Below are 13,515 nucleotides of genomic sequence, written 5' to 3' on the forward strand. Positions count from 1 at the left end.
TTCATTCATTCATTCATTCATTCATTCATTCATTCATTCATTCATTCATTCATTCATTTATTCATGCATTCATGCATTCATTCATTCATTCATTCATTCATTCATTCATTCATTCATTCATTCATTCATTCATTCATTCATTCATTTATTCATGCATTCCTGCATTTATTCATTCATTTATTCATTCATTCATTATTCATTCATTCATTCATTCATTCATTCAATCATTCATTCATTCATTATTTATTCATTCATTCATTCATTTATTCATTCATTCATTCATTCATTCATTCATTCATTCATTCATTCAATGAATGAATGAATGAACTCCTCTCATTCAGTGAAAGGAGTGGCTGAGATGAGGTTCTGATGCTGGTGGAAAAGGAAGGATGGGGCATTTTTTCAGTCCAAGTTGGTGGCCACGGGGGTGAGGGCAGAGGGAGTTGACTTTTCTTTTCACCTGGAGCAGGAAAATGACTAGTGGGACTCAGAGAGAAACACCTGGTACTGAACAGTGCGGATTCCTTGGATTTCTTCAAGACAATCAAGTGTACATGTGTGTTTTTTGGTCCTGTGTGTTACTAGTTGTCGTGTCAGCGGCGCTACAGCGGCCCAACACCAGAAATGATCCGTGTTTTTTCTGTTTAACGATCTTTTTCAGTGACGGACCTCGGACCAGCTAGCAGGGACATCCGTTAGGAGGCTGACGCTGGACGCTCTCACCTTTCCATTGCACCTTTCTGAAGTTTAGGATGAAGGAAAAATCCATATCTGCAGGAGATTCAGAAAAAGCCATGAGCCTTTGAAGGACTCCACAGGTTGGCCGTCAGTGACTCTGACACAGACTTTGATAACAAATATGACCGACTGCTGCATTCCTGTAGTGGCCACAAACATCACAGTAATGTCAAACAGCATCTGGGATGAGCAGTGGCTGTTCCACTGAACCCCCCAACCCCAACCCCATTAGAGTCACCACTGAATTTTGTTTGTCCGTGTAAACTTGACACAAAAGCTGTCTAACACTGTAAAATATATAATATATCGTTCTTTACTTCAGAAAGGAAAACCAGCTCATAGCTGCTGTTTTCCATCCTATGATTGGCACATTTCTAGTTCTGACTGGTTAGGTTTATGTCACCATTGAGTTGCAGTAAATGGTAAATATTCACCTTTAAAATTGCAGACTTATGAAAATTCCATTGACTATATAGAACCCAACATGATGGAAAGAAATAAAAAATAAACTTCACACATGCAGGCTCAAAATGAACCCACTCTAACTTCAAAACCCCAGTTAACTGCTTAAAGAACGTTTTGAAAACGTTAATTATTGATTATTGAAGTAATCATCAAAGCGGTATGTGCAGCTGGGGTCACAGAGACGTGGAAATGCAGCAGAAAGCAGCCGCCATTCATCCCGTGACGGCGGTGGCGCTCTCTGAATGTGGGGTTGAGGGTTTTTCCTAAGGGACACTTCCACACATGGAGCAAGGCGGGAGCCAAACCTGCTTCCAATACGAGGTCAACCGCTCTACCTCTGCACCACTGGGTAGTAGTCATTTTCACTGTGTCAAACAAAAATAAACATGAGACTACAATGTCACCTATGCAGAAATTCAGAATTTTGATCTTTAAAATGTTTTCATTTTTGTTCTTTTTTTGATTCTAAAGAGCTTCTTTCTTTTTAAAACTCCTGTTCGTCATCATTACTGTGCTTCATGCTAGAGCGTTCGACCACTGATCACAGGTTTGGATCCCGGCTTACCCACTCATGTGTTGAAGTGTTCTTTGGAGAGACGCTGAACCTCTCATTGCTCCTGATGGTTACAGGTTGGCGCCAGTGTTGGCGGTGGGGTCGGCATCAGTGTGTGAGGGTGAATGGGACAGTAAAGCGCTATATAAGTATTCGCCGTTTAGCATTTCCACAGAAAGGCTGAGCTGTATAAAAGTCATAAATGGGTCATTGCACAAACAAACTTGTGCTGTCATGTTTACTCTGGCTGCATGCATTAGAAGCTGCACGTGCCTGTTGTGTGTTGTACTCTGCCGTTCAGCTGTGGAGCTGATGGTAAGCTCCTGATTGGATTTGTTTTGATGCTGTTTGCAGTCTAATGTTTGTGCTGTCAGCGTCACGCTCTATAAAAAGAACGAGTCAAACCAGATGGAATCAACGATTCGTTCTCATAACGTGAATGGCGGTAGTGAAGACGGGAACACGTCTCTAATTGGCTGCTTCTGTGTTTATAGGTGTGGTGATGCACAAATCTGCTGCATACCACTGTGCTAACTTAAGCTTTCCATTGTCCCTCTGTGATGATAAGTCACAAAAATTCCAAATGAAAGTGGTGTTCTGAAGCCACATCCCACTGCCTCTCACATCGCTCACATTCTTCAGCTTTTTTTTCTGCTTGGACACTCTGGTGGATGCTTTAGACCTATAATAGGAGGATCAGAGCTGGATTTGTTGAACAAACTACTGAGCTTCGGCTCTGAAACTTTTGTGAGTCTGCAGAGCCGCATTTTGACCGCAGGTGCAACAACAGAAACTGTAAGGTTGATATCAGTTCTAATCATTCCCAAATGAAATGAAGGGGCAAGAGCGATCAGTATGTTTCTTTGACCTGATCTCCTTATTTTGAAAGCCAAAGCACTGTTTATAAGCAGCATTTTAAGGCTTTCTTGTGACAGGAAGCCCAACCAAGCATTGAGTGCATAACATTTTTTAGAAGGTAACCACACAAATGCCCCTGACAGGGCAAAAAAGATCCTCAGGGGTTCATCCTTTTAAGTTTAAATCAATGTGGGAAGAATGCCAGCAGTCAAACTATATTCCGTTCAAGTCCAGACACGTCTTCAGTTTCGAAGAACTGCATATCTTCAACAATGAGAATCAGCAAAAAAACATTTACGGGAAATCGGACGAACTGACTGGCAGGCTGTTTCCTGATGCAGACGTTGCTTCACAGGTTTCCCACCTTTGCCTCAGATGGAAAGATTTTCTCTTTTTCATTTTGTTCTTCACCTCAATTCTGTTGCCAGAGCTGATAGTGGAATCATCAGCCTGTGTTCAACCCTTGTGCTGTCTTGTGGGGTTCAGATGACCCGATCCTTACATTGACGTGTTCTCCCTACCATGACAAAGGTGGATAAAGGTGGAAAGATTTCATGTAATCCATGGACACCAGTGAAGATCACAAATCATTGAAGATAAAAGGTTCAGAGCACTGTCTAGTGGGTCTAGATGACCCAACTCTTTAGTCTAACTCTAAAAACTCTTTAGTTGGTGGACTGGTTGGTGTTTAGCCCTTGTGCTATCCTAGGCACTTTAACATTGGGAGTTGGGTCATCTAGACCCACTAGACAGTGCTCTGAACCTTTTTTCTTCAATGATTTGTGATCTTCACTGGTGTCCATGGATTACATGAAATCTTTCCACCTTTATCCACCTTTGTCATGGTAGGGAGAACACGTCAATGGAAGGGGGGGGGGGTCATCTGAGATAGCACAAGGGTTAAAGAAACTTCGCCCCTGTCAGGATGGCAACAACCAAGAGACCTTTAATATTCTGATTCAAGAATAACACAGCCTTCCATAGCTGAAAGGTTCTATGTGTACCAGTCTAATTCTGTTACTCGGCCCACTGGCTAAGACATGCAACAGCAAAACCATCAATTTGATTCATGTATGGAAACACACAGCCACAGTGTGTTGCCAACATTACCAATAAGGCTGCTTGTTTGAGTAAATGTCTTTGGTTTTGGTTTTAATATTTGGTCTCTTCCTGTTTTTCTGCAAAGAACCCAGACAAAATCCAGAGCTGTGTGCCAGCTTTGGATTCTGAAATGTTCTCCTCTAAGCTAAATATGACAACATTGCCATCTGTCAGACCATAAAGCTCCCCCTGCCAGGCTCGGGTTGCTGAGCTGTACGTGACCTGTCTGGCCACTTCATGTAAACCCCAAAGTCTAAAGAAGACCCCAAAGAAACCCTTGCTGGGAGAAGGGGTAATGATAAAAGCTCAAAAGTATGTTTAACGTAGACGCACCTATTTAGAGGGAACACAACCAGACTACATTTGCTACCTGAAGAATGTTAGTTTTTCTCTCCACCGCTGTAATGAAAATGGGTAAATGTAGTGATGTGATATTCTGTATCCAGGCTTCAAACAGAGTGCCGAGTCATGGAAGGGACGTTTCTGCAATATATAGGCGTGCTTCATTCAGGGCAGGAGCAGAAAAGGATGGCATCCGCAGCTTTGCTGCCCAGCCGTGTCACATGACTGGCTCTGAAAGTGGCTCGGAGTTTTGAATCCCTCAGACTCATTCGAAATGTGGACGTCTGATGGAGAGTTGCAGAGGATGTTAGGATGGAAATGGAAACAGTTTGGAGACAAATTCTTGATTGATGAGAAACGGTTGTTTTTAATCAAATCCAATGGGTTCCCTGAGCCAGAAGGACTGGCTGTGTCAGTGTTTCAAAAGGTCATTCACTGTCTGTGCCCTGATCACCCCCATCTCGGGTTGGGTACCGAAATTGGGTCACTACCGGTACCGACGTTTTGTTTTTGGATGTAGATTTCTGTGTTTTGTATCAAATATGCCAATGACTTGAATTGTTCAGTACTTATTTTACATTTGGTATGATTCAATTCAACTCAATGTTATTTCTATAGCCCAATATTACAACAACAGTCGTCTCAATGGGCTTCATACCGGTAATTGTATAATAAACATTAAAGATCTTGAAGTCATAGAACTCGATCGGTAATGGTTAAACTAAACTAAACTGGGCATCTCTGCCCTTAGACCCTCCTTCTCGGTAAGGAAAAACTCCTGAAAAAAACCAACCAGATTCCTAAAAAAAAAGAAGAAACCTGCTGCGACAAGAATAACATGGGAACTTTAGAAGGAAACATGTTGTGTACCACGGTAAAAAGAAGGAAAAAATCTATGTATATAATTTTTTTTATCATGCTCCGGAGGTCATGAAGGTATCAGCATCATGAGTCACATATCATACTGGATCTTAGAATTTATGACTGGAGATCCATCCAAGATACATGGTCCACGATTCCATAGTGACCACAGATGTTGGCGTTGCAAAGCTGCTGCTGCTGCTGCCCACCAACCATGGGAGGAACAAAAATTCAAATTATTTTGGCAACATTTTTGCAAAGTTTTGTATTTTCAAAGAATAAAACACAAACCAGATTTTTTTAGGAAATAAAACATTTTCCGCATATTTTTTTTCAATAAATTTAGCTCGACACACATTTGTAATGTATTGTAATTATTTATTAAAGGGACACTGCATACAAAAACAGCGTGGAGTGCTCTAAAATAGAGAAACAGGATTAGCGTATTTTCATTCTCTGTCCCGTGCTGACCATGGCCAGCCACCAAGAGACTGTAGATACAATAACATGAATAAGATAAAATAAAAAAGTACATTGATAACATGAAATTGCATGAAATAAAATGATATAAATTTAACATAACATAGATTAAGTTCAAAAAGGTTTAAGATACTTAGTTCCCCACGGTATACATCAATAAAATCACCAAAATCAGAACAATACTATAAAAAACTATGACCACTCCCCCATGTTTTAGTTTGATTTCTATCAAACAGTTTTATAGCATTTTCTCTAGTTTTAGTTGTGAGTGCAAGTTTGGTTTTCCAGCCGCCGTGATCTAAATTGTTTTGAGAACGATGGAAGTGTCCAAGGCTTTCTGGGATTGTGTTCCAGGTTTGAGAGGCTGGAAAGGAGAAAACCGTCTGTCCAAAGCTGCTTTTTCGAGAAGGAATAACGCAGTCTCCTCTTGAACGCTGTGGTGCATCTATTTTGTCTTTTTTTTTTTTTTGGACAAAGTCTTGAAGTGGGGGAGGAGCCAAGCCGTGAAGGATTTTATAGACAAGAATGCAATCTGCATGTTGAATCATTTTGTCGCAGCTCAGTAGATTGTTTCTCTATATTTCACAATGCTGATTGGCTTTTAGGCTTTTCCTTCAAAGTTTTCAGAGCTTGTTTGTGAACAGTTTGTTTCAGAGGTTCTACATGCTAATGCCCAGCTGGTCATACAGTAGGTCATTTGTGAGATATCATTCCGTCATAGTACATCTTAGCAGCTTCCAGAGTTAAGCGCATAAACACATCTGAATTCCTGCTTGTCTGCATGATCAAAGGTAGAAAAGAGAAGCGTAATGGATCACGCAGTGGCACGTTTGTTGGGCCTTCTTCTAACGTTACACGGATGTTTCCCATTGAATGTCAGCAGTTTTAGTCAAAAACAGGTTCTGTGGGACTGGAGCTTCAAGTCCATGACTCTGTCATTTCTGCTGTGAGAATAAAAAGGTTCATTCTGCACGTTTAAAACTCACATTTTGATCCCCAGGCTACCCACAGATGACCTTCTTATCAGTGGCAAAATACTCAAATGAGCTATAAATGTGCACATAAGGACAGGAACGTACAGCCTGTAGGACGCTGGAGCTTTTATTGCACAACAACCATGTGGAATCAAGTTTTTTTACAGACAAAAACCTTGGAGAGCTTCCCGCGACTGTTTTACTTTGGTGTTACCTCTGAGATTTCAGAAGTGTGAACGTGTGCCGCTCTTTTGGTTTGTGGTGAAGCAGTCAGCAGGGGGATGCAGAAAACGGAAACCCCTCTTTGGGGACTCGAATCATCTGCTCGATGTTTATTTTTGTCTTCAAATGCAGCAAATGAGGCTGAGAATTTTCAGGTAAAATAAGGAATTATTCAGGATCCGGCATCACTTCAAAATATTGTTTACAGGCCTGCTGTTGAACCCAATTAAAGCCCAGTTTTTCACCAAACTGTTGTTTTGTAGCGTTTTGGGAAGAGTCAGGAGAACCAAAAGTCCAGCCTCAACCAGACTGGCAAAAAGGGGACAACAGATGGCAAAGTACAACTGAAAACCAGACTGAGAAGAATCCTTTAGGAACAGAGAAACACCAGAACACGACTGAAACCAACACAAGCAACAAAAATGTAACCATAAACGCAGCGCTCCTCCGGAAGACATAAGTGCTCTCGCATTTTTTACTGTTTTTAACCTCATTACTTGGTTTTGACAAACTTCATTAACCTCTGCAGTATTTGGGAAATCTAGAAACCAAAATCGGAATTGGTGTATTTTTTTTTCCAAAGATGTTCACATGTTCACACATTTCACTGTAGGAAACATTTGCCATTCTGCAGAAAATTCAACTTGTAAATCTACTTTTAAATAATGAAGATAGGGCTTTTTTTGTTCATACATTTTTGTCTCAGCAGAAAAAAGGGCACAACCTTTAAAGTAGACCTGTTATATGAGCAGCCTTCAGGGCACAGCATGCAGACTTAATCTCAGTGCAGCTTCAGCTTTTGGCCGGGTTAACAGATTTTTTTATCGTGTGTATGGGACCAGGCTTGTTCCGAAGGTTGCAATAAGGAATTTTCCCCTTGTGACAATAGCAGTTTTTGCTCTTTTAAAACAGATTTATAGACGTGTTGTTGAAAACACTTTACAAATGTACAGTCTATGAGTGTCTCCTCTGAAAGTTGCATGACAAAAATCTGACCCAGCTCCTTCATTGGTGTGGTGCTCCAGCTGCCAGCCCAAACTCAGCTCCCTTATTGTTTATGATGCAATTTTTTAAACTGTCAAAAAATGCTTTTTAACTATCGTCATTAACGGATTACAGAAGTCAGAAGGGCTTGATTTGCATGTAAGCTGCTTCCAGGACAACATAAAGAGCTTCCTAGTTCAAAGAATAGAAACTAGACGTGTTCTGATGTGTATTTTTGCTCTAAGCAAAAGTTTTTTTTCTTACAAGCTGGATTCTGTTCATTTCTTAAATATTATGTCAAACTTCATCATCTTAGGGACGCTCATCCATTTCATGAGTCAAAATGTTCACTGTCACGGAGGTAGTTGAAAATATCCTCGCACCGTTTTCATGGTTTCTCCCTGAAATTGTGTAGCAGCGTGTGGATGAAGGTTTTCGTCAGGCGGATGAAGCCGCCTGGATGAGAGGTGAAGCGTTCACAGAAAAAAAGACTTAAAGTCCAGATCACACGACTCAACTTCACCTGGATGAATGAGAACCTTCATTAAAACTCACATAAAGAGGACCACAGGTAGTTTGGGATTTCTTTGTAAATACAGGCCTTGAGGGTTCCCAAACATTTCATCGTGATATTTCCCCTCCCTTTGGGCCTTTGCCTTCTAAATAGTCTGTGCAGTTGAAGTCATGGAACTTTGACAGGCTTCATCTTAAGCCTTAGTCACAATGACCCTTAGGGGTGGAAAAGTGTTGCATGAAAAATGGACAAATCTGTTCACCGCACGCAGGTGACCAGCACAAAGCTTTGAGATTGTTGACCTCCCAGTGAGCCCATAGGGCATAAATGACAACAGACATGCTGTGGGCCAAAGGTCGTGAGGCACCATTGAGAAACAAGTAAGGGGAAGTAAAGGGAAGTGAGATGCAAATGTGTTCTGCAGAATTTTTCCCTGAAAAGCCCGTTAGTGCTGTTCACGTGAAAGGTGCATGTTCCCCGCACCTCCTTTGCACGCAGACTCACTGTTAGAAGTAAAGAAATTGGGCAATCAGCGTGTCCTACGGGCACTCACATACCACGTGCACACCGCGTGCATGCTGCATTCGTGTTATGTCAGGAAGGAGCCAGCTTACTAATTCCTAGAGTGTGGCACAGCATCACCTGTACATCATCAGTGCGTGCAACTGACATGATCCTTACAAAGAGTTCACCTTACTGCATGCAGGACGATGGTACGTCCCGTTTTCATGAGGTGGCCCCACGAGCATCAAGGGAACTGCAAGACACACCTGCGCTCCTCTTAAGGTCGTGTCACACAGACACTTTGTACATTTTCCACATATGAAATGTTGTTCTTTTGTAAACCATACGTGATCTATGTCATTCTTACGTGTTTCTTGCGTCCGTCGATGTGCGCAGATGTCCGTCGAGGGTTTCAGCCGACGGATCTTTTCATGAATTCGGTTTTGAGCTGTTCCAAATGTTTGGTCGGTTCAGAATGACACATTCCTGATACATCAGTGAAAACTTCATGAAAAGACCGGCAGAACCTGTAGGGGATCGACCCACATGCGACTAAGGCTGTACACCTGTTGTTTTGTGTTTCTTTGACACAAAAGGAGAAGGCACAATTTGGTCATTTTTAATCTATTAAGTGTCCAGATCTCTTCAGTAAATTGCTGCATTTTCATTAGATGCCCTTCAGATTAATTTAATAATTTTTGACTCTTTATTTTTTTTTACCTCTTAAAATGAATCACCTCCATCCTCCACTGCTAAACCAGTTCAAAGTTATTCATTGTCATAAATGTATGTACTTGATTGAATTGCTGTGCTCACTGATAATCTCTACACATGGAACACATTAGGCAATATATACAATATTTAGAGATAACAGCATTGTTCTATTCCAACACACGAGGATCTAGAAGCTTTAAATTGTCTCATACTGAGTTTCTGAACTGTGCCTAACAATTGTGACATCTCAGTCTCTGTAACTTTACAGTCGTGTGGCGTTCAAGAACACAAGCAGGCCTGTCGTTGCGTTCCTGTGGGCTTTAACTGCGTTTTAATGGCTGCTTTTTGTGATTGTAAAGGTTTTGTTTTTTTTAAAGTGGAAGTTCAAATTGTTATAACAAATATCACTTCATTTGTAATATGTTGCTTCATTAGTAGATGTATATTCAGATTTTATCATATTCATTCATGTAAGAGAGTTTCATAGCAGAACACCTTTTTAGAAATGCTCATTGGGTCGTAGCTTTTTAAGACATTTTTTAAAACACTTTCTGTTTCGTGTTTTGGTAGTTACTGCAAGTTCAAGATAAATGTCATAAATGTCTTCAAAATAGCTTAGCAAATTGACTGGTTTTGTTTTTACCACTTTGGAAAAGCTGAAAAAACAAAACAAAAGGTAAAAACTTCTCTGTGGGCAAAAGTCCCAAACAAGCCGCCTCACCTTTTCCCTAAATCCGAGGCGTTTACAAAAAGCCACTCTCTCCTGGAAACCCGTTCTGTATTATGAGCGATCCGTTATTACAGGTTGGAGTAGAGGAATGTCGTTAACAGTGAAAAATACCTAAGCTGCCGACAAACAAAATCTACTTTCTGTTTGAAATATTTGCATTTTGTGACAGTTGGCCATATATGTCAAGGAATGTATTTGATTTGACAGTTTTGGCACCCAAATAAAAATAAAATTGTTCCAGCAGACAGAGTTCTTATTGATAGGAATGAAGGAAGTACTGTTTAGTGTCATTTTGTGTTTTCCAACCCTGGAAACCCGGGGAAGACGGGTGTGACCGTGACAGACCCACTCTCCTTCTGCAGAAGTCTAACAAAAATGTTTGTTTCCTGTGGGGTTCTTCTCTTTGTTATCAAATAGTCAAACCCCGACAATCTTTTCTGAGCAACCTCCCCTTGCTGATGGTGGTTTTTCTGGCCAAACAGGCATCCGTTTGAAGCAGGAAGTGTTAACTTCAGCCAGACAAAAAACACCGAGGATCACAGGTCTGCTGGAGCGCCAGGTCTGTTTGAAGGCTTGCTTCCCAGAAGCACCCATAAAAGCCAGGCGTTCCGGTTATAGTTCAGGAGAGCAAATTGGGTTTGAGTTGCAGCTCTGAGCTAGTCTGCTCCTTCATTGTTGGTGTTGATTCCGGATGCTGCTATTAAAGCCCAAGCAGCCTCAATCAGCTGAGCTGCATGATGTGGAAAACACAAAGAAATTGGGATAAAAAGTCTACAGTTTGGACACTTGATATCTCAGATGTTTGGAGGGAAATAATGAAAGCTGGCTGCTGTGTTTTTTTTACTCACACACAGTTTTTGTTTTCATGAAGGAGGAGTAAACAGAGCTGCACAATAGACTCCCAGACGTTCACCTCCAGCTGTAAAATCTGCCACGCTGCTGCTCAACAATACGCCACTACTCTTCCTTCTGGACAGGAAGTGCCTTTCCTGCCCACAACTTTATCCTGATAATTCAATAAATAAAAGTTCAAATAAATGATTATGTGACCGGAAAGCACTTCCACACTTTCCCACCCTCAAAGCCCCCGGGGGGGGGGGGGGGGGGGGGGGGGGGGGTTCAAGTAAAAGCTGCTTTGCTTTGAATTACATTTACACCAGTAGAATCACTTATGCCAAAATGACTCCAGTGAAAGTAGGAAAGCAAATCTTTAAAAAAATTCAAGCACTGAATAAGTTTGTGATGATTATTGATATTTTATGTGAGGGTTCATGGCCGACAAAGCCTGGAAGCCTGAACCGGTTGCTTCCGTGAAGTGCGTTAAAAAGGGATAATGCACACTTCGTAGGCCATTAACCCGCTTAAACTATGGTCACTTCCAAAAGAAACAATTATTAACCAATTCTTAGTCCCTAATTCTTGTTTTTTTCTGATTTGGATCGCTTTTGACACAAAAAGCGGACTATTTGTTACGTGGTGCGGCGTGTTGTCGTTGTAACGTGACAAGGTGCCGCACCACCACTGCAGTCAAGATTCGGCCATATAAAGCGATGCATGTATGCTGATTGTCCCAATGGGTTAAATAAAGCATCAGTTCAGAGATAAAGTTCACCTCTTGCCGCTTGTTTTTGTCCAGATGATGAAGCTAAAGGTTGTTGTAAAGAAGCCGGCGCAATGATACAGAAGATTTAAGATAAGTGACTGGAAGTTCTTTTTGAGGCGTGCGGTTATCACTTTTTAATGCACACCCAGCCGCCAATCAGAATCGAGTATTCCCTCTGACCACCTTAACCCTTGTGCTCTCTTAGATGACCCCACCCTTCCATTGACGTGTTCTCCCTACCATGACAAAGGTGGATAAAGGTGGAAAGATTTCATGTAATCCATGGACACCAGTGAAGATCACAAATCATTGAAGAAAAAAGGTTCAGGGGTCACCAACCTATTTCATGGGCACTAAGTGGTATGAAGGGCGCCACAGGACCTGTTTACTAAAAACCTCCTCCATGTAAAAGACTTTTGGTCTTCTTTTAATAATTGGCTCAAATCCAAAAATATCATCATTAACCCTTTAAATTGGAATACAATTAAAATTCGATTACAATTAATTGACAAAAATCTGGACTTTCTGATTAATGCACTGATTATAATTTCAAAGCGTTTTATTCATACTTGTAAATTCTTAAAGGTGAAGCCTCACATTAATGGATTACTCAACCGTCTCAACCTATTCTCTAAATCTTTACATTACTTGAATCATAAGAATGCCCAGACATTGTGTAATTTATTTGATCTATTTAAACTTTTGTAATAGACCCTAATTTTTATTGATTTATCTTTTCAAGTTATATTTGTTTTTTTGTCTACCTTTATCTCAGAATTGATATTGTTGTCGTTGACAGACATGCCCTGATTGTTTGTTGAATATTTGCTTTAATTAAAAAGAAAAATTAAAAAAAATGTGTTGGGTGCATTCCCTGCGGACGCCACAAGGGGTGCTCGCGGGCGCAGGGTTGGTGACCCTGGTCTAGTGGGTCTAGATGACCCAACTCCCAATGTAATCGTGCCTTGGATAGCACAGGAGTTGATTGATGTGTACATTTTACTGTAATTAGATATCGAAATAAAAAAATAAAAACGTTGCCCACCTGGTTTACACCGTTAAGGCTTTGGATGTCTGGAATGAATTTTTTTTACCAACATTTTTTAGACGTGCTGTGCAAAGAACAATAATTGAAAATTTAACACTGGAGAACCCACTGGTTGTTGTTTTGTTTTAATTATTGAAATTGTATTATTTTAATGTTTGTTTTATTTTTAAGTTTCTTCTACATGAAATCAACAAACAACAAAAAAACAGTCAAACTTCTCCTAAACGGTTGTTCTTGGGTTCTCCAGGGTTACATTATTACTGTGGTTCACTTCAGGAACTTTAGCCTGAGTTAAAAACCCCTTCGCCAGCAGTCCTGCACCGTTCACCTGCCCATCTGTACCTCTGCTCTTTTATTTCTATAGCAGAAAGTTTTCTCTCCTCTTCTTCAGTCTGATTACTCAGATCCTGATCTACTTGCCTGTTTTGACCCCAATCCCCTCCGTCTGTACTCCTGCCTGTGTGGTGAAGAAACTCTGGATCTAACGCGTGAACTGAATCCAAGCCTGCAGGTCTGGAGTGTGAGAACTGTCTCAGGAGAAGGTCAGAGGAGCTCAGAATGGAACCAACCACCCCTGAAAGGCTTGGCTGCCTTGGCCTGGTGTCCTGTCGGCCAGAGCTGCTGGTCTGCTCGCTGGTGCCCCGCCCCCTCTTTGGTGTGCGGGATCTGGTCAGCCTCGTCTCTCTGTGTAGCAATCTGAGAGATAAACCCCAATACTTCTCTGCCATCTGGGTGTTTGCCGTTTTGGGGATTCGGTTTTTCCTAATCTGCTGACTGAACCTTGTTCATGAGCTTCAAACTGTTTGTCCCAAGTCCCCCAAGTC

This window comes from Oryzias latipes, chromosome 19, assembly GCF_002234675.1.
Source record: "Oryzias latipes chromosome 19, ASM223467v1".
NCBI lineage: Eukaryota > Metazoa > Chordata > Actinopteri > Beloniformes > Adrianichthyidae > Oryzias > Oryzias latipes.